Source organism: Lynx rufus, unplaced genomic scaffold, assembly GCF_022079265.1.
Source record: "Lynx rufus isolate CCGP_SWC_20201006 ecotype Redwood Valley unplaced genomic scaffold, mLynRuf1.p SCAF_12, whole genome shotgun sequence".
Lineage (NCBI taxonomy): Eukaryota > Metazoa > Chordata > Mammalia > Carnivora > Felidae > Lynx > Lynx rufus.
In genome coordinates this window covers 10,370,227-10,396,466 of record NW_025814826.1, presented here as the reverse complement: position 1 = coordinate 10,396,466, position 26,240 = coordinate 10,370,227, and the positions used below count along the sequence as shown (strand labels likewise).

The following is a 26,240-nucleotide window of genomic DNA, read 5'->3' as shown; positions in this document are numbered from 1 at the left end:
AGGACGGAGAAACAATGGCCCTAGAGGGATTTGAAGCCCTTGGCACTTATGGCCACAGCAAACATTAAACACAGCCCGTTGACTCCCGTTTCTATGACCGAATAAAACATGCTCAGCTTTCAACAAAAATTTACACAGCATGCCAAAAAGCAAGAAAAAACACAGTCTGCAGAGACAAAGTACCATCAGACCCAGACTCAGATATGACAGACATGTTGAAGTTATCAGGCCCATGGGGACAGAAGCTTCTGCACTTGGGACCCTCCTAGGCTTTATGTACCTCTTCATCTGGCTATTCATCTATATCCTTTATAATATCCTTTATCATAAACTGGTAAACATGAGTACATGTTTTTCTGAGTTCTTTGAGGCATCCTAGCATATTAATTGAAGTGGAAGAAAGGTTCCTGGGAACCTCCAACTTATAGCCAGTGGCTCAGAAGTATAGGTAACAACCTGGACTTGAAATTGCCTTCTAAAGTGGGGGAAGTCTTATGGGACGAAGGCCTGTCAACCTTAAAAGCAAAACAGCCAGTTATTTTACCAGCAGAATAAGTTTATTGAGGAATAGCAGAGAAATCGCAGTTCAGGACACAAAAGCTATGGCAAACCATAACACAGTTGAAAAATCAAAGGAAAAGAAGGTTACTTTGTAGAGAAGAGAAGGAAGTTGGGAGGGGCTGCATGAATGAAATCCATTGGAGGAAAATGAGAGTTCAGGGTAGTGATGGTTTCTCATTGGCTGAGTTGTGGTATTTTCTTATTGGCTGAGCTTGTTGCTAGGTCAGGAGAAATTCTCCCTTCCTCCTTCTGAGGTGGTAAAGTAGGCTTCTTCCTGCTGGTATTGCAAGGTACATTTCTTCCTGCTGGGGTCTGCGAGGGACAAATGATTCGACATGAGAGCTCCCCTTCTGGTCTCCTGACTCCCTTTTAAATGAGGTTTCCTCTATTCAGTTTCACATTTCCCTCTTTTGATCAAGATCTTTCTTTCAAAGCATCGATTGGGAGTCAGGTTTTCCATATTTAGTGGTCTTGCCCCTCTGTAACAGGAAAGACATTTCCTTGTTGTCATGTCCTTTTTTGGAGAGAAAGTACATGGCAGTTGGAACACATGTAAGGCCACATTTGAGTAACAGAGAATGTTAGGAAGGAGAATTTTCAGGTACTTACCTAAAGTCTGTATCTCACCAAGACTGTAAATGTTAGAGATCATCTCAAAGCACGGAGCTAGCCTCACCCTATTGGGTGTGTCAGTTCTACAAAGTTTTGACAAGTAACAGGTACAAGACCTTAATTATGTAGAGCAAAATAAAAAATACTATGACAAATGCAGCTTGTATAATGGTTCTAGCCAGGAGCCCAAACCCGTAGGTAACTAGGTACATAGGTTAAAAGACCAGGAGTCACCAGGTGAAATTTTTCATAACCAATGGGCTTATTCTCTGATCTTGTGTAATCGAATTTCTACCTCTCCAGGGGCCTTTACCCATGTATTTGCTATTTGGCAAATAGCTATAAGGCAGGATTTGCTATTACACAGACACCTTATTATTTAGCAAGTAGGTAATCAAGGGCTATACAGTTATCTAAGACTAGCCTAGCCAATGTGTCAAGTGATCATAGTTAGGCTGTTATTCCTTTAGCTGTGGAATCAACTAGCTCTCCTAATGTGAGGGAGAGGTTTCTGATTCTCTTTCTTTGGCACTTACTACCATCAAGGGGGAAAAAAAAAACTCACCGTCATGTATGCTTCCCGGAAGCTCCTGTTTAAAGCAGTTCTGGGGGCGCCTGGGTGGCGCAGTCGGTTAAGCATCCGACTTCAGCCAGGTCACGATCTCGCTGTCCCTGAGTTCGAGCCCCGCGTCAGGCTCTGGGCTGATGGCTCAGAGTCTGGAGCCTGTTTCCGATTCTGTGTCTCCCTTTCTCTCTGCCCCTCCCCCATTCATGCCCTGTCTCTCTGTCCCAAAAATAAATAAACGTTGAAAAAATAAAAAAAAAATAAAAAAAAATAAAGCAGCTCTGAAGGTTTAATGAGGGAAACCAATTGGAGGTTTCTTATTTATTATGGATGTTGACAGGGACAGTTAAACATCCCAATAAGTATTGACCTTCAATTCACCAGCTATCTAAACATTCACATGCCCATGGGTAATACTGTCTGCCACAGACAAAAACCGAAGCCAGTTGGAGTGCAAAGAACTCCAGCTAAGGCCTAGTTTCTTGATAGACCCTTCAGTTGGAGTTTCCTAATTGACGTTTTCAAGCCAGGGATCAGAGGAATTTGGATGATATTCCGTGAGGTACCATCCCATCCTAAAGGGATCTTTCTGAAAAGCCTTGCAGTGAGAAGTTAGTCCTTTTGCATTTCCTGTGAGTGCAGGGAAACAGATCATGGGAGAAATTGGTTACAGGTAAGGCCAAGGGATCTTTGGCAACATGAACAGATCAGAGTTTCTGCTGACAAATCCATCAGTCAGAAAGGTTCCCCCCCACACATACTTAGCAATGGCCTGGGAGATATAGATAATGGTGCTCTCTTCCCAGGCCAATGCCAGAGTAAAGGCCATAAAGAAAAGAATAAAGGGCTTTATGTTTAGTTACAGTAGAAAGTCCTAATCCATCAAATTTGGAGAAAGCAGTCTACCTTGATGTCAGATCACTGTCCTCCTCGTCAATTTGATTTGGAAGCCTCCAGGACTTGCACAGGACTGGATGTCAGGAAAAACCTCCTTCAGATGTCCAATGTGCAGTCAAGGCTCAAGTCCCTGAAGTTTGGCTGCCATCCCGGTAATGGGAAAGACTTCTTATAGTCCCTTCCAAGGAGATTTAGGAGCAGTCTTCGTTCTTTGGTGATTCCAAATCAGATGAGCGGGACAAAATTGGAAGTGATAGGTTGAAGAGTTGTAGCCAGATATTTGAGGAAACCAGGTGAATTCAGGATCCAGCCTAGTTTACAGGTATATAGCCAAACCTCAAAGACAATTAACAGGGCTAGAATGTAATGTAGACAAAGGTGCAAACATATTTTTTCTCTCTACATGCCCCATCTCTCTACAAGTATCCCCATTTTTTTTTTTTTTTTACTAAAGATAAAACTAATTCGTTTGCATTAAACTTGGCCTGGTTACTCACACACATGTAGCAGAAATATTGATTGACCTTGTAAGTTCTTTTTAAGACTGATTTGCTGGAACTTTTCATAAGGCATCTCAGATTGAACTGTCATTGCCTCTGAGGCCAGGAAGCCAAGTCAAGGACTGGCCTTCAGATTTATCTGAAATACCATTTCAGTCAAAGTCTTGGTAATATAGCCAGTGCCTTCAGTTGAGTCCTGTTACAAGAAGAAGAGATTTTTAATAAACGTATGCAAATAACTATCATGTCATGAAAAGAACACTCAAGAGTTTCCAAACTCTAAAGGGATCAGGTAGGCAGAAAAAAATAAACGTGTTCCTCTTTGTTTACAAAGGTATACTTTATCAAATTGCTCTAAGTCACAGATAGCTCGAGACAAAAGCTTTTTAAAATCTGAACAAAACAAAGCATCAAGGAACGAGCAGTATTTCAAAGAGTCATAAGAGTAATAATCACCCTCCTTAGTTCATTTAGACCCAGATAATTACTATTCGTTCTACTTGAATCTAGTATGTACAATAGAAATTCTTACCTAGTTTGGTTTTATGCTCTTCAAGGTATCACAAACCTATATTTGTCAAAAGTCCTCTCCATGAATCTCCTTGAAGCTCAGGTACTTTTGTGGGAACATTTTTGTAAAAGCTTCAGAGTAAAACAATAGCTACCCATGAAAAGACTGAAAGATGCTTATTTTCAAACCCCTGAGGAGAGTTCATTATAACGGAAATGACAAGGAAATCTGGTGATTTCTGTCACATGCGACATTTGAAGATACTAATTGGAATTATGACTGATAACATTATACTAAGACACATCAGGTTTCCAAGAATTTCACACAATTTCTGGAACACTTACATACCTACGCAAATAAAACATAAAGAAGGCTTAATATTACTTCTTTTTTTTCCTTTTCGGTGGGGGGTGGGGAGGGGCAGGTGGGGAGAGAGAGAATCCCAAGCAGACTCCACACTCAGTGCAGAGCCCAGCACAGGGCTTGATCTCACGACCCTGGGATCATGACCTAAGCTGAAATCAAGAGCCAGATGTTCAACTGACTGAGCCACCTAGGCTCCCCCTTAGTATTACTTCTTATTTTACAATGCTTCCTATATAATTTAACATAGCAAATCAGCCTAGTTTAACATCTCCCTTTTTATAAGAAGAGAGAACAAATCTTTTGAGATGTTCCAGAGACTCTCTGGAAAATCTAAACATTAGGTTGACTAGAAAAGACTGTATTTCAAATTTGATTTGGGGGGAAGTTTGCCAAAAATATCAAAAGGTTTTAAAACACTTGGTCTAATCAGATCTAGGTCACCATGAAATAATACTCAGTTATCCATTTAACCATAGTGACAACAAAAGACTTCATAGGCAAATATAGAAGATCACAGGGTTCTGAGCGAAATTTAGCTCTTTTAATATTGTGTGTTCTACTAGATTTAAGTAATCAAAGACCTGATACGGACAATAAATACAGGAAACTATTTTGACAAAAAGATCACTTGAAAGTAAGGGAGGGGCGCCTAGCATATGACTTCGGCTCAAGTCATGATCTCACGGTTCGTGAGTTCGAGCCCCACATCGGGCTCTGTGCTGACAGCTCATAGCCTGGAGCCTGCTTTGGATTCTGTGTTTCCCTCTCTGCTCCTCCCCCACTTGCACTCTTTCTCTCTCTTTCTCAAAAATAAATAAACATTAAATTTTTTTTTCTTAAAAAAGGTAAGGGAAACCCTTTGTTTATAATTTCTTATGAAAAGGAGATCAACAATTCAAGAAAACTTTCAGTAGATAAAAGAAAATTCAGGTTTGGTTTTACATAAGTACACTATTGATATCAAAGGTGGGTTTCCTTTTAGCCTTTCAATTCATTTAGCTTGACCATGCATAAAATTTCTTTCTCAAGATTCCTTTCCACAAGCCTTCTACAAGTTGTTTGCTTGTTTGTTTGTTTGTTCTTTACATTCAGATTTTGTCCTATGTTCTTCCTCTCTAAACAGTCTTGCTTTCAAACAAAATTACTTTCTTTTCCCTCAACAAAAATGCCTCACTATTCTCCATACCTCCTCTTATAGAAAACACACATCCTGCTTTCCTTGCATGTTTCCCTTATTATTTCCAGTAGTCTTAATTACATTTATTAAAATATATATTTTTTTGCACCTCACAGGTACATTTATTCACACCAGAAAGGAAACAACACATCTACAGATGTATAGCGACGCTCCATGGTCCCATCCAATAGGGCTTGCTGAGATTCGCAGCCAGCCTGATGTCCCATCGGATGTAAAGCTGGTTAATGATGACCACGAGCAGGTGGAGAACTCAAAGCTTTCAGAGCTTTACTTCCTTTATCAGCATTCCTGATTTCATAAACGATGAAGCCCATCAACCCCATTCCTACCCAAATCTACCAGTAAACTTGGCTATGGGAGGGTTTCGTGGGGACCCAAACATTTTCAACAAGGCTTTGAAGCATCACGGTGCAGGACACCCAGCTCAGGCCACCCCAACCAGCAAGGCCAACGAGTGGGAAAGGTGACTGAGGGCACGTCGTTTATTGGCATTCTTAACCATTTGAACCCAACCTTAATTTCCAGTGAAAACTCAGAAGTAAGCAATGGTGAACCTCCTGTGACCTCAGCTTTCTTTAGATTGGCACATTTATTAAAATAGGGTAATAGGATATGCATAGGCCTTTTCAGTATAGCACTAACCCATCCAAATATGTTTTAGTTTCTCTGTCACAAGAAGCCAAAAGTACGTAAAACTGTGTTCATAATCAATGATTCAGTTTTATGTTATTTGGCAACGATCTAGATCTTTAATGACTATCTATCATCTAATTTAACTTAGCAAAACTCCAAGGTTTTAAGTTACCAAAAAGATTGGGGTAAACTATTTAAGTAGACATGAATATTGCTGAAAAGTTCATTTATAAACTATTATATCTATTAATAAAGGATTTTTAATAATTATGTTTAGATTCGTCATGAAAATTATATGAGATATTAAACAGTCAACCATCATCTTAAATTATCATTTTTGCTGACAAAGTTCTAAGAGACAACACGAATTCATTTGACCTTTAGTAAGCCTGAGTAGAATAAAAGTATTATATTTAGCGCTGAAAACTCTAAAAGCATGACTGTCTTAATTAAACCAACAAGACTAAATAAAGCAGCTTTAATACTGAATTTTTTCCCTAAATCACATGAACCTAAAATTCATTCGGATTAAGTTTCTATTATATTTCTGAGAATTTAATTTATTTAAGTGTTTCGTGTTCTTTAAGCCAATTAAATAGATCTCTTTTAGAAATTAATTTTGAAAATACCATCTGGAGGTAAAAAATACCACACATCTACACCTCCACAGAGACGCACATGAACGTACAGACAGATGCAAACACAGACGTTATACCTCCCATTTTAAAATGTCTGCCATGAATTAGATACGATAATACAACACTCACGAATTATAAAAGGAATTGAATCGACTCAAATAACTTTCCTTCTTTCCTTCTCCTTCTGATAAAAATTGCTGTCTTTTAAACATTGCAAAGTTTGCATATCAAAGAGATGGTCCAGGTAAGAGTTCTGGAGAACTCCGGAATTTTGGAGAAGACCCTGGGTAGAATCTTGACAGCACAAGGCACATGGGAAAAAAATGCAAGATTTTGGTTCCCTCGGCCCAATACGTACAATCCTTTGGGATGAATAGGAGAGGCTTGGGGTTTGGTAAATAGGATTGGTGGGCTTGGAATTGTTTCCGGAGCCACACCTGTGGTCCCGCAAAGACTAAATTTGTACAAAGATACCCATTTTTAATTCATGGAAGAATTCAGTTGCCACCTAAATGATATCAAAGGCCTGGTGCCCCCATCCACCATTCACCTGTTAGAATGTTTTTCTTTCCCTCTGAGTACATTTAGCTTAGAGGAGAAGGCCTAACAACAAAATTCTATTGGCCTCTGAATACCAGCTTCCAATTTGGTCAAATTTATGATAGCAAAGTTACTAAATCCTTTCAAATGTCTTGTCAGATTTACCTGGGACAGACAGTACCTATTTATGGCAGCATTAAATAATTCCATGGGCCCAAGAGACATCTTCCAAGAGGGTATAAAATGCATTCTCTTCACAAGATCTAAAGTCACTCCCAAAGATAGCCAAAAGGACTGACAAACTGTATGTCCCAGGCAGGCAGAAAGTCAAGCCAAGTTTGGAAAATGAGGCCAACAAGAAGGCAATAGCTACTCTGGGAGAGAAAGTATCAATAACGAATCAATCTGGATTTGGAAAGGAAGGAACAATGTGAAATTTTATTTTCCTCTCTTGACTGGGCTTAGAAGTTAATCTATTTACAAAAGCTTGCAAGAATCCTCCCTGGTTTAAGAAATTCTTTTTTTTTTTTTAATTTTTAATCTTTATTTATTTTTGAGAGAGAGCATGTGAGCAGGGGAGGAGCAGAGAGAGAGAGAGAGGGAGTCACAGAATTGGAAGCAGGCTCCAGACTCTGAGCTGTCAGCACAGAGCCTGACGCGGGGCTCGAACCCAAAAACTGTGAGATCATGACCTGAGCCGAAGTCGGTTGCTTAACCGACTGAGCCACCCAGGCGCCCCAAGAAATTCTTTAACTAGGGCTCCTAGTTTGGCCTTTGACCAAGGAGTAAAAAATACCCAAGGAGGACTATCCCTCACATTGGGCGGTCTTATTTTCAAAAGGTAGCTGTTTAATAGAATGGGAAGGCAATTTTAGACAATTTTGGACGGAGTACTCAAATAAAGAAGGTAAAGGGGAATTACAGCCCCTTTAGTCAGTTCTATAATCTTCTGTGTGTTATCCTTTAGGTCTTTAATTTTTCGTTGGTCTTTTGCAATGAATCTTTTAATGAAAGTATTACGAAATTTTGCAATCTTTTGGAGGCTCCTGCATGCCAATTAAAATAGGTATCTTATTCTCCTTGTTTTTCAATTTTGGAGATGCAGCTAATTTAGTTTTGAGAAAAACAAGTTTAGCAAGGTAGAAAGTTCCTCATAATGGCCATTGAAAGTCTAAATTATCTTTAGTTAAGCTGGGCCATTTAGTTAAGAATGCACATGAGGAGGCACTATAGTTTTTAAACATTAAAACCAACTGGGACCCCTGCAGGGTGGAGTCTCCTCAAAGTATTTAGAGGACTGGGATCCCATTACTCACAACCAGAAGCTCACAAAAACAAAAAAGTACTCACCAGAAAGGACAAAGCCTTCATGAAAACAAAAAGGACAAAGCCTTTGAACAGATCCCTAAATAAAGCCTGGAGAGCTTAAAACATGAGGAGAGTAGAGCTTGGATGCAGGAAAAAACATACCTCAAACTCCAGGGTCAGTGACAAAAGAGTGAGCTCAATGGCCTCAGTGGGTATTGACAAGGGTCTGCTCACCAGCCTTGGAGCTGTTGAGGTCTTTTCTGGTTCCCACTTCTATGACACCAAGCAATGCCAACCTTAAAAGTAGAACAGCCAGTTATTTGACCAGCCAAATGGGTTTATTTGGCAACAGCAAAGGAACTGCAATCCAGGACATGCAAGCTATGGCAAACCAATGGCAAGTCTGGAGATCAAAGAAGAGGAGAGAAAGCAAGAGAGTGGGGAGGGGCCACATGCCACATAAAACTGTAGTGTTATTTAAGAGCGGACTCACACTGGGGCGCCTGGGTGCCTCAGTCGGTTGAGTGTCCGACTTTGGCTCAGGTCCTGATCTCGCAGTTTGTGGGTTCGAGCCCCGCGTCGGGCTCTGTGCTGACAGCTCAGAGCCTGGAGCCTGCTTCGGATTCTGCGTCTCCCTCTCTCTCTGCCCGCCGCCCCCCGACTCACTCTCTCTCCTTCAAAAACAAACAAGCATTAAAAAAAAATTTTTTTAAAGAGTGGGCTCACATTAATCAAAACTATATAAGCTAAACTCTAGAGCAACCATTAAAATTTTCTAAGAAGTATAATTGACCCCCATGAGGAGATAAAATAGAATTTTATAAAATGTTCAATTAAACTAGAGAAGGCAGAAAAAGATGGAAGAAAGAAACAAAGGACAAGTGCAACAAGTAGAAAATGCTTGATTAATCTACATAAATAATCACTTTATTTCTTTTATTTACTTTTTGATGTTTATTTATTTTTTAGAGAGAGCACAAGCAGGGGAGGGGCAGAGAGAGAGGGTAACACGGAATCTGAAGCAGGCTCCAGGCTTTGAACTGTCAGTACAGAGCCCGACGACGGGACTTGGACCCACGAACCATGAGATCATGACCTGAGCTGAAGTTGGATGCTTAACCAACTGAGCCATCCAGGTGCCCCATAGATAAAGAATAACTTTAAATGTGATTGGTAAATGCACCAATTAAAAGACAAAAATTTTCAAGGTGGACTAAAAAAAGATTCAACTATATATTACAAGAAATCCACTTTAAATGCAAAGACACAGGATAAAAGTAAAGAACTAGAGAAAGATACACCATACCAACACTAATCAAAAGAAAGCTGGACTAGCTATGTAAATTTCATAAAAAGCACACTTCAGAACAAGGAGGTTTATCAGGGATAAAGAGAAGCATTACCTAATGACAAAGGGGTCAATTCTCTTGGAAGACATAACAATCTTAAATACGCATGCACCTAACAACAGAGAATCAAACTACATAAGTCAGAAACTGATAGAGCTGAAAGGAGAAATAGACAAATCCACTATTATACTTAGGCCTTCAATATCCCTTCAACAGTAAGTGCATAGATAAAGCAAGTAGGAAATCAGTAAGGCTACAGATCATCTGGATAGCACTATCAACTGATCTAATTGGCATTTATAAAATACACCATCCAACAACAGCAGAATATATATATTCTCCTCAAGCTCATCTGCAACATCCACCAAGAGAGATGACATACTGGGCCATCAGATACATTGTAACAAATTTACAAGAGTGGAAAACATATAAAGTATGTACTCTGACCAAAGTGGAATTAAACTAGGAATCAATAAAAGAATATCTGCAAAGTCCGCAAATATTTGAAAATTAAACAACACACTTGTAAATAATCCATGAGTCAAAGAAGTCTCAAGGGAAACTTAAAAATATTTTTATTCTAAGTGAAAATGAAAATACAACTTACCAAAACGTAAGTTTGGCTTATGTGCCAAAATACATGGCAGGCGGCAAAAGTAGCACTTAAAGGGAAGTTAACAACACAAGTCAATAACCTGAGCTTCCACCTTAGGAAATCAGAAAAGAGAAGAGCAATTTAAACCTCAACCTTAAAGGAGACAAAATGGAATCATACAGAATACTTGCAACCAGAAAAGGAAGAAAAACCAGCAAAATTGATGTCTCTAGTTGTCCTAGTATCTGGTAGAAAAGTCCTTGATGCATTCTTCTTAAGGTTGACTTAGATTCTCATGGAACTTAGACCTTAATTCCTCCATGAAATTTTTAGAGCCAGTGTATAAAACCTCATTTAAAAATCTAACCGGATTTTATTTTGGTATTGAGCAATGAACCCGGTTATTGAGTGACGTGAAGCCTGCGAGTTTTAAGTGGCCCAGGATAAGAAAGCACTCTCCAGCAGAGTGGTGGAAAGATGGGCTTCTTAATTAATGGAATTAGAACAACAGGAAAACAGGATACCATACACTACAGTAGACTAAACTCCAAATAAATAAAAGATGTAAATGCACTAGAAGAAAAATATGAGAAAATTCAATTCAATTCACAAACTCAATTCGCTAAGAAAAACATGAGAAAATTTAATTAAAAATACATAAAAGTACTAAAAGGAAAACATGAGAAAATGCAAATGGAGCCTTGGAGTAAGGAAGGCCATTCTAATTAAGACTAAAAATCTCATGGGGTGCCTGGGTGGCTCAGTCGGTTAAGCGTCCGACTTCGGCTCACGTCACGATCTCACGGTCCGTGAGTTCGAGCCCCGCGTCGGGCTCTGGGCTGATGGCCCAGAGCCTGGAGCCTGCTTCCGATTCTGTGTCTCCCTCTCTCTCTGCTCCTCCCCCGTTCGTGCTCTGTCTCTCTCTGTCTCAAAAATAAATAAACGTTAAAAAAAAAAATTAAAAAAAAAAGACTAAAAATCTAATGCCTCAAAGAAAAGGCTAATGAGTCTAAATAGATAAATATAAAAACCTTTCTTATAATAACAAACAAAACCACTTTATATTCCTTTTTAAAAGAATGTGTACAAATTTTTTTCAATAAGCATAAAGTTTATATACTTAAACACTTAAGGTTCAATAAGTGTTCGATCAGTTCAATAAGGTTCAATAAGTCTTTTGGTATATACAACTTACCAAGTGAAGAAAGTTCCCTTGCATTCCTCATTTTCCAAAAGTTTAACTAAGATCATGAATGAATTTTTTTCAATTTTCTAATATAACTTGTATGAAACCAGAATTATCTCCTCCTTGAAACTTCTATAAGCTGTACTCATACAACTGCACAGGCTTGCAGGTTTTGAGAGGGAGGGTCTTCGACCAACATTTTCATATATTTAGTTCTTATAGGTTGATCGAGATTCTCTGTTTCCTCTTGCATCAATTCTGCCATTGTATCTCTTTCTAGGAATGTAGCCACTTCATTTAAGTTTTCCATTATCCTGAAGCATATAGCACATCTAATACTCACTTATTAATTCTAAATCTCTTTGTTTCTGTCATTGTTTTTCCTTATTCTGTGTTATAAATGACACTGAGTCCAGTTTTTTCTCCTACGCCCATATTACCTTTATTTAGAAGTTGAGGCTTTTGTATTTATTTTAATATCTACTTTTTTTTTTCCCCTAGAAAAAACAAATCGGGCTTGGGATTTGCCAAAGAGGCTGCCTTTCTAACAGAGATGTTCCTTGTCGAGGCTCCCGGGGCAAGTAGCATGGCCAGGCCACGAGGCTTATTGGAAGCTGGGGTGAGGGTGGAAAGTACACTGAGAAAGATCTGAAATTCAGAAAGGAGGTGTGAGACTTAGAGATCAGGGTGGCAGAGATTGTGGTGGTGCAATTTTATCACTTAATGTGTCAAAGGTAACGTGTCAGCTGAGGCCTCTGAGTTTGGGAACAGCATTGTGTCTCTGACTACTCCCAAATTGCACAAAATTTAGTGCAAATGTTACAAATAGAAAGCCATCACTCATTGCTGATTTTTTTTAAGTTTAAATTCAAGTTAGTTAACACACAGTGTAATCTTGGTTTCAAGAGTAGAACCCAGTGACTCTTCTCTTACGTGTGATACACGAACGCAGCAAAGTCGCAGGATATAAAAATCAGCGTACGGAAATCAGTCGCGTTTCTATACACCAATAATGAAGCAGCAGAAAGAGATACGAAGGAATTGATCCCATTTACAATTGCACCAAAAACCCTAAGACACCTGGCAATAAACGTAGCCAAAGAGGTAAAAGATCTGTACACTGAAAACTCTAGAGAGCTCGTGAAAGAAATTGAAGAAGACACAAAGAAATGGAAAAACATCCCATGCTCATGGATTGGAAGAACCCATTGCTGATGCCTAAATTGGGTCTGAAGAAAATGGGCCAGTCTTCAACACTCAGATTTTACATGCATGTGAAAATTCTGGATTGCAAGCTAAAGTAATCAGAAGGTATTGCATGGCAACGTGCTTTGGCAACAGCCCGCCTTGGGCATGTACCTCTCCTCTTGGCCCCACCGCCAAGATAACTATCTGTGTTATCTGCCATCGTATGTAAACATTCACATTTTTGGCTCCTGCTAGAACAGTGTCTGCGAATGTGGTCCCTTTGCAGTCTCATCACCCACCACGTCCTGCATTTACACAGTCACCAAGGCACCATCCATGTTGTCTGCCCACACCTGATCAGTGACAGTTATCAACCTGGAGGCAGAGTGGGAGAGAGCCAAAGCATAAGAGACTCTTAAAAACTGAGAACAAACTGAGGGTTGATGGGGGGTGGGAGGGAGGGGAGGGTGGGTGATGGGCATCGAGGAGGGCACCTGTGGGGATGAGCACTGGGTGTTGTCTGGAAACCTATCTGACAATAAATTTCATATTAAAAAAATAATAAAAAAGAAAAAGAAAAAAGGAAGTTTCAAATATAATAAGTATAAAAGAAAAACAAAAAGCAAAAACAAAAAGAAAAAAAAAACAAACAAACCTGGACGCTTATAGCAAGCACTTCAGTTTTGAAAATATCATATGAAATCAGAGCTTGATACTTGCCCTTAAATTTAATTTTTCATTGTAGTGAGAATTGTTTAAATGTACGGCATTAAAAATTACATTTGTAGTGGGGCCTGGGTGGCTCAGTCCGTTAAGTGTCTGACTCCTGGTTTTGGCTCAGGTCACGATCTCACAGTCATGAGATCGAGCCCCAAGTCGGGCTCCGTGCTGGGTGTGGAGACTGCTTAAGATTCTTCCACTGCCCCTCCCCTGCTTGTACTTGCATTCTCTCTCTCTCTCTCAAAAAAAAAAAAATGTTTCTAAGACTCTTACGATGACAAGTACGAAGTACCTAATAACTGACACAAGGCTTTCAAAAATAGTGTAACAAATTGTGTACAATCCAAACTACACAAAATAAAATTTTGAACAGTTTAAAACCACTTGGAGAGGACCTTATAGACATGTCCTGAAATCCCCTCAGGTGTTGCCTCGATGGGTAATGTGACTGAGGGTGATTTTTTGTGTGCTTGCCTTCTCTTTCCTGTGTCTTTCAAATTGTAATGAGAATGTCACAGATGCTCTCGGTGCCCGCTCAGATCTCCCTTACCCCCCTACACCATCCCAGCTGCTACAAGCGACGGCTAACAGCTGGCTCCTGTCACCTTCTCCCCAGACTCCTCCTCACCTGACTGGTTGGAGCCAATCACCCACCTCAGGGCCTGTGTTTGTTTGATTCCGAATTCGAGCAAGACAAGGCAGTGTTCCAAGACAAGCTCCAGGGTGCCCCCTCCAACCAATGTGGAACCAGGCAAGGTAGCTTTACTTGCCCACGCCCTCACTTAGCTCTTTCCCATAGCTTCCCTCACTGCCTTGCACGGTTTTAGCAACCAACCCATTCACCGAATGCTGTGGAAGGCCGGGAGTTTTAGGTGACCCAGAGTAAAGGAAGGGCTCGGGCCACAGAGCTTAATGAGCGGTGGTGTTGGCAGGCCATTTGGACATACGCGTGAGTTCTTCCCAAGTTCACACACTGAAATCTTAAACCCCAATGTAATAGTATTCAGAGGTGGGGCCTCTAGGAGGTAAGTCGGTCTTGAGGGTGGAGCCCCCATGACAGAGGCTTGTAATAAGAGGACGAGAGCTCTTGCCCCTCTTCCCCATTTCCCTCCCTCAAGCTCCCCCCTCCCTCTCCCTCTCTCCTCTCTCTACCCCTCCCCTTCCTGTTCCCCTCCCCTCTCTCCCTCACTCCTTCCCTCCCTCTCTCTCTCTCTCTCTCTTCCTGCCCCAGGAGGATAAACCAAGAACCAGGAAGGGCTTCCTCATGAGACAAGACACAGGATCTGCCGGCCCTTTGACCTTGACTCCCCAACCTCCAGAACTGTGAGAAATAAATTTCAGCTGTTTACGCCACCCCTCTACGGTGCATGTTCCATAGCACGCCAAGCTGACTGACACGTTTACCCGCCAGGTTGCCTCATCCCTGATGTGGTAAATTTCCAGATCGCTTTCTGACTGCAATCCGCTGCCCCTGCTTCAGCAAGTTCCTCCCATTCTGTCATCCTATATTCCTTCATAATACTGCCATCAGAGAACTTGTTTTTTTCTTTTCAGTCTCTTACCGACAACTGGCCTCCTTGGGAAGAACTTCCTTCTGCGTCACTCACATTTCTTTTTGTTCTTCTTCACGCCCTTCTTCACCACCTCTGAAACGCGGCGGCCCCCCCAGGGATTTTTTTCTTGTACGACTGCAGTCTTCACTCTTGGCACCTTCCTTCGTTAGACAAGTCTAATTCATGAAACAAAAACCACCATCGCCTCTTACTTGTCTAGCAACCGCAAACAGGCCCACGGCTTCCAAACGGGCATCTGAGGTCCAACTCTTGCCCCTAAACTTGCAAATACAAAAGCCTGACGATGTCTACACCAATCTCTCCCTGCAAATACACGGGACCTTCCTCCCCTGCAATGGCAGAATACTGTGGGTCTGTAGGTGGAACCACCCTGGAATTAACCTCGATTCTCCCTCAGTAATACTGAGTTTCCCAGTAATCAGATCTGTTAAGCATTCAAGGAATCACCAACTGAAGGAAACCAGAAAAAAAATTTTTTGGAAAGAAGTCAATATTTGGGTTTTTTTTAAGTTCATCTATTTATTTTGAGGGAGAGAGAGTGCGCAAGCAGGGAAGGGGCAGAGAGAGAGAGAGAGAGAGAGAGAGAATCCCAAGCAGGCTCTGCGCTCACAGCGCAGAGCCCAATGCAGGGCTCGAACTCGCGGACGATGAGATCGTGATCTGACCTGAAATCAAAAGTCAGAAGCTTAACAGACTGAGCCACGCAGGCGGCCCAAGAATTCAATATTTGAAAGTGCACAAAACGAAAAGCCTCACTATAGGAAAAATCTGAAAAGCTGAACTTTGCTGAATTTTCTCGTGCTCGTTATATGTTTATTAAGGATTTTTAAAAATTCTGTACAGTGAGACAGCATAATTGTTTTTAATACTTAACAGTCCTGAAGATCTTAATCCAGGCCTGTCCTTCTATTTACCCCCAGCTAATCTCCACTCCCTGACAGTTGGGCATTCTAAGTGCCTCTGGAAACCCCACTGTTCCCCACAATGCCCACACCCTTGTCCTTAGCTGCCACCACCCTAAGTCAGCCTCCCCTCCGTTCACCTGGAGTTGTATGAGAATGTTCTCAATGATCTCTTCTTCCCACAGGACCACTCGGCTGGCTCCTCTCCAAAGCAATTTCAAACCCATCTCAGTCCCTAGCAACCAACCAACAAACTAACAAACAAATAAGCGAAGCAGAACAAAGCAAAACAAAATAACCCTTGATTAGCGGCACCACGTGGACAAAGGACAAACACCGTCGCACGACTCTCAAAGTTGTCCTGGTGTTTCTCAAACGTGACTTCCTGACCACGGTTATCACATGCGTTTTGGACACTTGAATTTTCTGGAAGGGGGCCCGGGATCCACCTACTTGTCAGGCTTCCCAAGTGCAAACGATGAACACTTCTGTCTCCCACCCAAGCTCGTTTCTCATTACTCACGGACTCACCAGCAAAAACAGTGTTTCCCAATCTCAGACGCTTATTAGAATCATCTAGGACACTTCTTTTTTTCAACAGCGTACCCAGTCATCTCCAGACGAATGGAAGCAAGCTATCTGGGAATGAAGTCCAGAAACCGGTATTTGGAATGCCCCAGGTGAATCCCATGGGCAGCCAGGATGGTGAGCTGCAGGCAGGATTTAAGGCTGAGCAGCTCTGAAAAGCAAAGACATCTGTGGTGGACCTCACCTCCATTCCTTTGCTCATAACTCCCTCGACCTGGAATGTAGCTCTGCCTGGATGTTTGCCGAGCCAGTGCCCCTTAAGACTTGGCTAACATAATGGCACTAATCCCAGGGAGCTCTCCCACACTCCCTCCCACAGACTGGGTTTGGGCCACTTTCTCTGGAGTCCTGTAACTCCAAGGGCATTTCTGTCACACTGTAATAAGCATGATTGCGGGGGCGCCTGGGTGGCTGATCTCACGGTTCGTAAGTTCAAGCCCCGCCTCGGGCTCTGTGCTGACAGCTCAGAGCCTGGAGCCTGCTTCACATTCTGTGTCTGTCTCTCTCTGCTCCTTCCCTGCTCCTTCCCCGCCTGCACTCTGTCTCTGTCTCTCAAATATAAAAATAAACGATAAAACAGTATGTTTAAAAAAGTATAATTGTACACACAATATAATTATTTCTCTCTGTCTCCTCCAAATAAGTTTGAGTTCTTTTTTTTTCAATTTTTTTAATGTTTACTTATTTTTGAGAGAGAAAGAGAGACAAAGCATGAGTGGGAGAGGGGCAGAGAGAGAGGGAGACACAGAATCCGAAGCAGGCTCCAGGCTCCTAGCTGTCAGCACAGAGCCCGACATGGGGCTCGAACCCACGGACCGCGAGATCATGACCTGAGTCGAAGTCAGACGCTCAACTGACTGAGCCACCCAGGTGCCCCAAGTTTGAGTTCTTTAAAGGCGAAGAGCATAATTCATGCATCGTTGTTGGCATCCCGTGAGCTTAGCAGCGTGTGGCACGTAGTCGGTTGTGGACAAAGAATTGTTCAGTGAGTAAATGAGTGAACGACAAAAGGAACGGCTTGCTATTCTTGACAAAGTAGTGGATGGGCCACCTTCCTGGAAAAAGAGTCCTAAGGCGATGTTAAATATTGGAAAGAAGACAATATTTGAGACTGTAGCTGTGAATTGCCAAGTGATGAGCAAAAGAATGGAATTTTGCAAATGTATTAAAGTATGGGAATAAATGTCTTTACTGTATTTAAAATATTGGCTTAACCAGTCAATCCTATGTGCAAGGTACTGGGGGTGCCTCGGGACTGTGTGTATGTAATTAGGAAAGACCCAAAGAGGATTTAGTTTCTGTTGTAGTGGACTGTCAGCCCTTTACACCTTAGTGTAAATAAAAGCTTTGAAGGTAGAAGGGTGCCATCTACTGAGAAAATGGAGCATAACAGAGAAGTGAAACCTTCAGAGAGTTCTCGTTTCTAAATTCTTCCTAGAAATTGTCCCACCTAATTTCTTGTTCTATCCATCACGTTTTATCAAGTTTTTTTCTAGATCATTTTAAATGTTTTTTTAATGTTTATTTATTATTGAAAGACAGAGAGAGTCAGAGTGTGAGCAGGGGAGGGGCAGAGGGAGAGGGAAACACAGAATCCGAAGCAGGCTCTGAACTGTCAGCACAGAGCCCGACGCAGGGCTTGAACTCACAAACCGCGAGATCATGACCTGAGCCGAAGTCGGAGGCTTAACCGACTGTGCCACCCAGGCGCCCTTTTCTAGATCATTTTAAACAGATTCATATTTAGGGAAACTTTAGAACTCCTCAATAAATATTCCATGCCCATTTTTTTTAAATGTTTTTTATTTATTTTTGAGAGAGAGAAAGAGACAGAGTGTGAGCAGGGGAAAGGCAGAGAAAGAAGGAGACACAGAATCCGAAACAGGCTCCAGGCTCTGAGCTGTCAGCACAGAGCCCGACGTGGGGCTCGAACTCACAAACCGCGAGATCATGACCTGAGCCCAAGTCAGATGCTTAACCGACTGAGCCACCCAGATGCCCTCCATGCCCATTTTCAAATACATCACCCTTTGTTCATGTTTTCCTTAAAATCTGTCATGTTTCTTCCTAATTATCCTTAATCAAGATTTAAATACACACACACACGCACACAGACACACACATTAGTGGATAGCACAGCCCCAAAGTCCAGGCAGTTATTCATTAACAAGCGAAAATGCTACCACTTGTGTTGTTGATGAATTGAGGGGACAGGAAGGATTTTTGTCAGCAGGCAAGGACCAGGTGTGTTCACATGATTTAATACAAAAGGCAAAACACGCTCCACCAAGTGCGTCGTTGGAGCCTTTGCAAGAGGGTGTCTCTGGCATTGCTGAGCACACGGTACAGCAGAGGAAATCATCTGACGGCCGTTGAAGAAAGGGCCACCAGAAACCTGCTTTTCGGTTCCCCAGGGCACAGTGCGGACAATGCTCCGTTAGTTGCACAACACATTTTCTCAAGACCCTTCCTTGTACGTGGGGGACTCAGTTGTTATTCAGATTGGAGGCTGAACCAAACACAGCTGATTCGGTGGCATTCCTGCCGTGATTCCCCCCCCCCCCCAGCAGTTCAAACACAAGTAGCCAGAGCATTTATCGATCAGTTTCCAAATTCTCGCCCCTGACCTTTGTACCTTACAAATGGTGTATCATTTAATGAGAATGTTCATATGAGGTGGGTTTTATTTCAAGCTGAAGGAGAAGGAAAAAGGGACTCAGAGAAACTGAGGACACGTACCCAAACTCCGACATCCAGCGAGGAGTCGAAATTCCAAGGGCGATCTCTTTGACTCTCAGACCCAACTTTTCCCCACATGCTGAGCCTCCATCGCAAGGGGAGACAATCTACCCAAGAAAAAATCGTTGTGGGCAGCATCAGAGAGAAACTCATTCTTACACTGGGGATGTAGAGTCAAGCAAATCCCCACTGATTTGAATTCTTTGCAATATCTATGGGGAAGTGTTTCTCAAAAGGCTCGCTAGGAAAACTAATCACTCCCAGGGTCCCTGTGAATAAAGAATGCTGCCCGTTCAGTTGGATTTGGGAATCTCTGCGCCCCGAATCCCTTCTGAAAGTCAAAAGTCATTTTATGTTAAGAGCTCTGAGGGGTAAAGAACTCTGTTTAAATTGATTCATGTAAGGCTTCGTGCAAAATTTTTCTTGCAGCACATCTAACACCACAGTGAACACGAGCTGGGAAGCATTGCCCTGGACAGTCTTTGAGGGGTCGTTAATGGGTTTCTAAGCAGGACAGTGACACGGTTGGATTTGCATTCTGACACAGGATTCTGGCAGGTGGGCTTTGGGACTGGGACGGATGAATACGAAAGAGCTGCCAGAACCTGAAATAAAATATCGGGGGGAAAAGGGGAGAGAGAGAGACAAAATGGAAAAATACTTAGGAAGTGACCTCAGTAGGGCTTGGGGGTAGATTTGATACAGGGAAGTAATAAATAACGAAATAATCTGCAGATTTCCAGCTTGGGTGACTGGGTAGATGTAGCATGTGAGAGCGAGAAATTGGTTTAACTTTTTAAATTCGGAGTTTCCAAATGTATTTAAATCTAACCTTATTTAGTAGTAGTAGTAGTATTTTGGGTATCCAATAGAACTAATGTCCTGGAAAGCACACTTTCAGACACGCTGCTTGCTATGAAAGTCTTATGCACCAGAAAGACAACTGGTCCAGAACACCTGCTCAACGTCACCCAACTTTTACGGGGATAATCCTGAGAAACATCTTATCAAAACAAATGAAATTTGTCGTACAAATTAACAGTGTGAAAATAATTTAAAGTGACATATAGGGGCGCCTGGGTGGCGCAGTCGGTTAAGCGTCCGACTTCAGCCAGGTCACGATCTCGCGGTCCGTGAGTTCGAGCCCCGCGTCGGGCTCTGGGCTGATGGCTCGGAGCCTGGAGCCTGTTTCCGATTCTGTGTCTCCCTCTCTCTCTGCCCCTCCCCCGTTCATGCTCTGTCTCTCTCTGTCCCAAAAATAAAAATAAACGTTGAAAAAAAAATATTAAAGTGACATATAAACCTAACTTAAGAGAAAACCCTTATCTTTTCTGCCACTCTAGGATCTGGAGCAAAGGTTTGGCCAACTGTAGCTCTCGGGTCAAATCCAGCCTACCGCCTGTTTTTGTAAATAAAGTTTTATTGGAACAGAGCTGTTCGCCTCCGTTTATATATGGTCGATGACCACTGTCAAGCAGCGATGGAACATTGAGTAGTTGTGACAGAGACCGAACAGCCTGCAGAGTGTAAAATATTTACTCTCTGCCCCTTAACAGAAAAATTTGTGAAACCTTGAGCCAGTGAGCTGTTAAGCACCTTGGGGATGCTTGTAAAAGATCAGCAAAGTGATACACTGAAATCCAAAACTATGAACACGGATACAATCGCGACCCAAGTTTCCTCCGACGACACCAGCTGACGAACACAAAAAGATCACAACGAAGAAACCCAAAGTGTAGGTCTCTGGCCCAGCCCCCCACCCTGCTTGCAGAAATTCTGGAACTTCGCTCCAGCACTTACCCACCAGGGTTTATGTACCCTCGGCATCCGCCAGCTCCTCCCCCACCCCACCTTTTCTGCCACTGCCCCCCCACACCCCCCCCCCCCGAACCCTGGCTCCCTCTCTCCCTAGCAGGCTGGCCCAAATAGCCACTAACAAACACCACGTTGGTGCTTCCTGGAGGCTTTATCAAGTTAGGAGTGCATCTAGCGGCAAATAGGAGATTCCTTTCATACAGAGGTTTCAAAAACAAAAGCGAAAACAAAAACATCTAGCTGTAAGCGGCCCAGGCTGGTTCCATCCAGGAAGGATAAAGGAGGAAGAATGGCAGAGGCCTGAGGAAGCATTCCAGCCCAAATTGTCTTTTTCAAAAGCTTTGCTGGTAGCTCAACCTTCAAGGACAAGTTCGCAGGTATAGGTAATGCCCCCCAAATGGTATAATGGTTAGCTTCCGCTAACATCTCATTACTCAGAACTAGCTCACATGGGAAGCTCTTTCTGCAAGGGATGAGCGCTTAGCTTTCCAACCCACGTAGTAGAGGAAGGGAGAGAACGCTGGGCATGGCTTTTAGAGGACCCAAACTATGGTACCTGGTTCAGCGCCTTTGCTTGGTTCCTTCCATTTTCCAACGTGCTCTCACCAGTTTGTCCAAGCGAAGACCGTGTCCTCCACTCTCGTCAGTGCCCGGGACTGACGTGGGTCCCACACAGTCCCGTTGGCCACACTCACAGACAGAAGTAGAAGCTGTGGCTTGTATGTGTTTGTCACAGTCTCCATTCATCATAACCCTAGGCATGGGGAAAGCACACTAGGGAACATCCCAAGCAATACCTTACTGAGCAATTTCTCACTATATATATATATATATATATATTCTATATGTAGAATTTCTTATTCTAAAGCTTGAAAGTATCTTGTATGTGTACCAGGCCTCTTCCAGAAAACTCTTTCTGACGTCCTCCCTAGCATCTCATGTTACTTAATCCTTAATCTCTGGACGGTCTTCCAGACATCTCCAAACAAGGCTGAGTCTACAGGTTGTGTACAGCTCAGGTTCCCACTCTGTGATCCTCACAAATCCAAAGTGGATGGAATAGGAGTTCGGGAACACCAGTGCTCAGAGCTTAGGTGGGAAGGAAATATTTATGAGACACCTACCATATTTGCACAAGCTTAAGGTCTGCGTTTTCATTATAAAATGTAAAATATTTCATGTACTTAATATAATGTGAAATATTAAAGTCTATATTTTAATTATCGATATTTTGTCTGTTTAAAAACCAGCCCAGACGGAAATTCTTGGAAAAATGGTGACTAGTACAATGCTATATTCGTAAATGTACGAAGAATCTGAACTTAAAGGGTTGGATGAAGGTTGGTTGATTGACCATTATTTTTGGTTAAAGTCTATACTAAAAAACAAAACAAAACAAAACAAAACTACAAAATATGTGATATTTATTGCATATCCTAAAAAATAATCTTGCCTTTAAATCAGAGTTTTTATCCTCTAAATTAAAGAAGTTGTACTCAACTCAAATGCACCACAAAATAAATATTTGCCCCTTCACTAAACACATTGTTTTGGTCATGTGTGATAGTAATTAGGAATCTATCCAACATTATAACATAAGAATAGTAAGTGTTGGTGTAGAATATTCAAATTCAATTCATATGCATTATCTCATTTGACCTCCACAATTATTAAGTCACTCCATTTTCTCCAGGTGGATCAGTCACCTCAGAAACATGGTTGACAGGGGCGCCTGGGTGGCGCAGTCAGTTAAGCGTCCGACTTCAGCCAGGTCACGATCTCGCGGTCCGTGAGTTCGAGCCCCGCGTCGGGCTCTGGGCTGATGGCTCGGAGCCTGGAGCCTGTTTCCGGTTCTGTGTCTCCCCCTCTCTGGCCCTCCCCCGTTCATGCTCTGTCTCTCTCTGTCCCAAAAATAAATAAACGTTGAAAAAAAATTAAAAAAAAAAAAAAAAAGAAACATGGTTGACAAATTTAAGGGACACAACTTAAGTCCTCCTTACCTCCCCCAAACATTTTTGCAACCCGCTCACTAATGCTTGACACCTTTCCGTAAGAGATAAATCGTTCATTCTGCAATTAGAAATAAGACCAAACAAAATGTCCATGGGATAGGTAACGTTTTATTCGATTTCACGCACAAGTGTGAAGACAACGCAGTGATTAAGGTTCAAGCTCTAGACACACAGGCCAATGATCCAACACGAGCTCAGCCATTATTGCGTTTCCTCATCTGTAAAATGGAATAATAATTCTCTCTACCTCATGTGGTTTTTTCCACAATTAAATAAAACAGTATTTACAAAGCACTTAGTGAGGCCGGTAGCTAGGAAGGACTCATAAAGGTTGTTGTTGTTGTTGTTGTTCTTGGACTGATGGGAAAAGGAGAGACAGTATAAAGGGCACCAAGGTATCTAAAGGGAGAAGAGAAAAGAACGCCAGAAGAATAGAGAAGTTCCTGAGGCACATAATGGACAAACCGGCCAAATTTCTCGACTTTTAGGCGTTGGTGGGTGGGCCAGCCAAAGGGCCCACGAGCAGTGGAGGCTAGGACTCACTGAGGGAGGCAGTGCAGCAATAGACCACCAGATGGCAGCATAGAGCCGTTGCCATTTTCACCCTGCAGCATTGCAGTTTTCATCCTGCTGAGCTGTACATGACGTTCCAAAGAGTTGGGTTCACAGCGGTGGAAATCCGAGGTGTCCCAGCCAGACTGTCCGTAATGCACCATCTAAGTCCTGAGGGCCAGTGTTCCTAAAGTCCTATTTCCATCCACTTTCCCTCCCTTTTCTTCGTGCTCTTCTTGGGCATATAGAATGACTAGTAAATCAGATTTACTCAAAAGAGAATCAGTCTACACCCAAAGCAAAAAAATGCAGAGTTTGCTCTGCAGCCGGCCTGTTAGCTGTTCTTTCCAAACCCATAGTACTTCAGCTATGGCTAAAACTTTTATTAAAACAAACCAACATTTGCCGTGCTTAATAGCACCACCGGTGAAGGTAAATCACATTCTGCCAAGAGCGGTTCGAAAGAAAAGTCAAACGTTATTCCATCAACATCTTTTCAAACCAATTTTCAGATACTGGGGAGCTTCTAAGTGGATTCCTACGAATAAAGCACATTTCATCCCCAAGCCCAAAATCCTTATGAATTTTCATTGTTGATCTAGAGAAATGGGTCCTTTTCCTTCATAGCCACAATTACGAATAACATTGCAGTGATCCGTCTCCGTCACAGATCAAAATACTGTAGGACCATTATTCTAAATCTGTTCATGTTTAATTGGGACTAAGGAAGTTATTCAAGGACAAGTTCGCAGGTATAGATAACGTCCCCCAAATGGTATAATTTACATTTGGTGCTTGGTTTTAGCCCACAGATGTGAAAAATACAAGCATCCCAAACGGTTCCCTAGAAACTATACACATGCAGAAGCTAAAATCATTGCTCCCGCTCAGGCCAACATTCCTTTACACCTGAAATTTTCCCCTAATATGAATTTTTATTGTGATAGAGCTCAGTCTGGTGCTACAACATGTTCATATCCCCTGTTTCTGTAGGCATGTCTAACTTTCGTATGATTTAATGTGAGTTTATGTCAATGTAAGAAATATTTCCCAAATCATTTTTAATAATGACACTACACTGAGCTGAAGACAAAAAAAAAAAAAAATCCACGATTTGAAATATGTGTTCTTACCCCAAAGTTAATATCACCAGTAATTAACTTTTTCAGCAATAGTAACAAACCACTCAATGTGTCTCCTAATACAATGCACTGAGAAGGCTGTAATTATTCTTAGATGGGACTCCTTGCAAAAAGCGTAACCGGAATCCAGTCATGAGGAAACTATGGATAAGCCCCAACTGAGGAACATTCTACGAATAATTGGGCTGGACTCTTCAAAAATGTTACTCATGGAAAGCAAAAAAAAAAAAAAAAAAAAAAGGAGGAAAAATCAGAGAGACATGAAAACTAAATGCAACATGAGATCCTGGGTTGGATCTCGAACCACGAAGGAAAAAAAATTGCTGTACAGGACAGTCCTGGGACAAAAATGTAAAATTCACACGAGGCCTACAGATTGGATATTAATGATGTGCTGATGTAAAGTTTCCTGATTTGGGGAACTGTACATGGTTGTATAAGTGGATGTCCTGGTCTTAGGAAATATACACTTAAAACATTTAGTAAAGGGCAATGAACTCTCAAGTGACTCAGAGAGAGTATATAATTGTTATGTGTGTAAAATAAACATAAGAAAGCCGAAGTGCAAACATAGCAAATGTGAACAATTGACAGATCTGAGTGAAGAGGATGTCAAAGTCCCTTGCACTGTATCTGCAACTTTTCTATAAACTTGAAATTGTTTCAAAGGAAAGGTAATCCATTAAAAAACAAAAAAAGTAGGGACACCTGGGTGGCTCAGTCGGTTAGGCATCTGACTTCGGCTCAGGTCATAATCTCACGGTTCGTGGGTTCAAACCCCACATCGGGCTCAGAGCCTGGAGCCTGCTTTGGATTCTGTGTCTCCCTCTCTCTCTGCCCCTCCCCTGCTCTCTCTCTCTCTCTCAGAAATAAACATTAAAAAAATATTAAAACAAAAAACAAAAACAAAAAAAGTAGCCAGAAAGTCATTCCAGACTCAGTTCCAGCAAAGGCATTTTGGCTTCATTCTTTTCTTAAAAAAACAACATGTACCAAGAAAATAAAAGGAAGATTTAAAAAGAAAAGACGATCGCCCACCACCCACGTCCCTGTCCTGCGGGTGTTCCATGTCTACAAGGTTCCTCCCACGTTCTTGTTGTCATGCGCTTTTTGTACCCTCTCTGTGGTTGTGCCAAGCCCCCACCCAAGCCTCCGTCACCTCTTGACTGGAGATTGGGCTCCCCACCTCCACCTACCCCTCCCCATCCATTCTCCCACCAGAGCAGCCAACGTGTGCCTTTTGTGTGCCGCACCTTCAGCGAGGTTGTGCGCGTTCACCAAAACCAAGCCAACGAACAAAACTCACCAAAGTAGAGATTTGGGCAAAATCCATAATGAAGCGCCCGGCCAAATATTTAGCATTCGAAGACATCAAACTTGGTTTACCATCAGGAAACTCCCTTCTACTCTCGCTCATCCCTAGAGCTCACCTTCTGCTAAATGCCCTCAACTCTAAGTTTACCCCCCCCACCCCGTCTCTAGTGGGTTGCCCAAATTCTGCCTTACCCTGTGGCTCTCCACCTGGGCATCGCTGAAGCCACGCAGCTGT

General features: G+C 42.1%; 2 long non-coding RNA genes and 1 pseudogene across 2 annotated transcripts; all 3 read right to left on the bottom strand.

The window, feature by feature from the left end:
- Nucleotides 1–538: 538 nt before the first annotated feature.
- On the bottom strand, nt 539–1,839 carry LOC124507396 (uncharacterized). The gene is made up of 2 exons (XR_006961024.1): nt 1,739–1,839; nt 539–1,040 (listed from the first exon to the last, which is right to left on the bottom strand). It is a non-coding gene; the product is annotated as an uncharacterized LOC124507396 (long non-coding RNA).
- Nucleotides 1,840–1,941: 102 nt separating this feature from the next.
- LOC124507657 (uncharacterized) lies at nt 1,942–16,075 on the bottom strand. Its single transcript, XR_006961076.1, has 5 exons — nt 15,984–16,075; nt 14,930–15,096; nt 8,492–8,625; nt 2,645–3,331; nt 1,942–2,368 (listed from the first exon to the last, which is right to left on the bottom strand). It is a non-coding gene; the product is annotated as an uncharacterized LOC124507657 (long non-coding RNA).
- Nucleotides 4,866–7,561, bottom strand: LOC124507656 (ATP synthase subunit ATP5MJ, mitochondrial-like; annotated as a pseudogene).
- Nucleotides 16,076–26,240: the final 10,165 nt, after the last annotated feature.